This window comes from Corythoichthys intestinalis, unplaced genomic scaffold (genome assembly GCF_030265065.1).
Source record: "Corythoichthys intestinalis isolate RoL2023-P3 unplaced genomic scaffold, ASM3026506v1 HiC_scaffold_92, whole genome shotgun sequence".
Lineage (NCBI taxonomy): Eukaryota > Metazoa > Chordata > Actinopteri > Syngnathiformes > Syngnathidae > Corythoichthys > Corythoichthys intestinalis.
Genome location: NW_026651661.1, coordinates 12501 through 15000, shown reverse-complemented (window position 1 = coordinate 15000; position 2500 = coordinate 12501).

The following is a 2500-nucleotide window of genomic DNA, read 5'->3' as shown; positions in this document are numbered from 1 at the left end:
GCCTACCAGGGGCGTGAGAGCAGCTTGGGCGATGGCGGAAGGCCGGTCAGCCTACCAGGGGCGTGAGAGCAGCTTGGGCGATGGCAGAAGGCCGGCGTGGAAGCCGCTTGGGCTCTAGCAGAAGGCCGAGGTGGAAGCCACTTTGGGCTGTGGCCGGTCAGCCTACCAGGGGCGTGAGAGCAGCTTGGGCGATGGCAGAAGGCCGGCGTGGAAGCCGCTTGGGCTCTAGCAGAAGGCCGAGGTGGAAGCCACTTTGGGCTGTGTGGCCGGTCGGCCTACCAGGGGCGTGAGAGCAGCTTGGGCGATGGCGGAAGGCCGGTCAGCCTACCAGGGGCGTGAGAGCAGCTTGGGCGATGGCAGAAGGCCGGCGTGGAAGCCGCTTGGGCTCTAGCAGAAGGCCGAGGTGGAAGCCACTTTGGGCTGTGGCCGGTCAGCCTACCAGGGGCGTGAGAGCAGCTTGGGCGATGGCAGAAGGCCGGCGTGGAAGCCGCTTGGGCTCTAGCAGAAGGCCGAGGTGGAAGCCACTTTGGGCTGTGTGGCCGGTCGGCCTACCAGGGGCGTGAGAGCAGCTTGGGCGATGGCGGAAGGCCGGTCAGCCTACCAGGGGCGTGAGAGCAGCTTGGGCGATGGCAGAAGGCCGGCGTGGAAGCCGCTTGGGCTCTAGCAGAAGGCCGAGGTGGAAGCCACTTTGGGCTGTGGCCGGTCAGCCTACCAGGGGCGTGAGAGCAGCTTGGGCGATGGCAGAAGGCCGGCGTGGAAGCCGCTTGGGCTCTAGCAGAAGGCCGAGGTGGAAGCCACTTTGGGCTGTGTGGCCGGTCGGCCTACCAGGGGCGTGAGAGCAGCTTGGGCGATGGCGGAAGGCCGGTCAGCCTACCAGGGGCGTGAGAGCAGCTTGGGCGATGGCAGAAGGCCGGCGTGGAAGCCGCTTGGGCTCTAGCAGAAGGCCGAGGTGGAAGCCACTTTGGGCTGTGGCCGGTCAGCCTACCAGGGGCGTGAGAGCAGCTTGGGCGATGGCAGAAGGCCGGCGTGGAAGCCGCTTGGGCTCTAGCAGAAGGCCGAGGTGGAAGCCACTTTGGGCTGTGTGGCCGGTCGGCCTACCAGGGGCGTGAGAGCAGCTTGGGCGATGGCGGAAGGCCGGTCAGCCTACCAGGGGCGTGAGAGCAGCTTGGGCGATGGCAGAAGGCCGGCGTGGAAGCCGCTTGGGCTCTAGCAGAAGGCCGAGGTGGAAGCCACTTTGGGCTGTGTGGCCGGTCGGCCTACCAGGGGCGTGAGAGCAGCTTGGGCGATGGCGGAAGGCCGGCGTGGAAGCCGCTTTGGGCTGTGGCCGGTCAGCCTACCAGGGGCGTGAGAGCAGCTTGGGCGATGGCAGAAGGCCGGCGTGGAAGCCGCTTGGGCTCTAGCAGAAGGCCGAGGTGGAAGCCACTTTGGGCTGTGTGGCCGGTCGGCCTACCAGGGGCGTGAGAGCAGCTTGGGCGATGGCGGAAGGCCGGTCAGCCTACCAGGGGCGTGAGAGCAGCTTGGGCGATGGCAGAAGGCCGGCGTGGAAGCCGCTTGGGCTCTAGCAGAAGGCCGAGGTGGAAGCCACTTTGGGCTGTGTGGCCGGTCGGCCTACCAGGGGCGTGAGAGCAGCTTGGGCTCTAGCAGAAGGCCGAGGTGGAAGCCACTTTGGGCTGTGGCCGGTCAGCCTACCAGGGGCGTGAGAGCAGCTTGGGCGATGGCGGAAGGCCGGTCAGCCTACCAGGGGCGTGAGAGCAGCTTGGGCGATGGCAGAAGGCCGGCGTGGAAGCCGCTTGGGCTCTAGCAGAAGGCCGAGGTGGAAGCCACTTTGGGCTGTGTGGCCGGTCGGCCTACCAGGGGCGTGAGAGCAGCTTGGGCGATGGCGGAAGGCCGGCGTGGAAGCCGCTTTGGGCTGTGGCCGGTCAGCCTACCAGGGGCGTGAGAGCAGCTTGGGCGATGGCAGAAGGCCGGCGTGGAAGCCGCTTGGGCTCTAGCAGAAGGCCGAGGTGGAAGCCACTTTGGGCTGTGTGGCCGGTCGGCCTACCAGGGGCGTGAGAGCAGCTTGGGCGATGGCGGAAGGCCGGTCAGCCTACCAGGGGCGTGAGAGCAGCTTGGGCGATGGCAGAAGGCCGGCGTGGAAGCCGCTTGGGCTCTAGCAGAAGGCCGAGGTGGAAGCCACTTTGGGCTGTGTGGCCGGTCGGCCTACCAGGGGCGTGAGAGCAGCTTGGGCGATGGCGGAAGGCCGGCGTGGAAGCCGCTTTGGGCTGTGGCCGGTCAGCCTACCAGGGGCGTGAGAGCAGCTTGGGCGATGGCAGAAGGCCGGCGTGGAAGCCGCTTGGGCTCTAGCAGAAGGCCGAGGTGGAAGCCACTTTGGGCTGTGTGGCCGGTCGGCCTACCAGGGGCGTGAGAGCAGCTTGGGCGATGGCGGAAGGCCGGCGTGGAAGCCGCTTTGGGCTGTGGCCGGTCTGCCTACCAGGGGCAAGGAACCACAATAGCATCTACC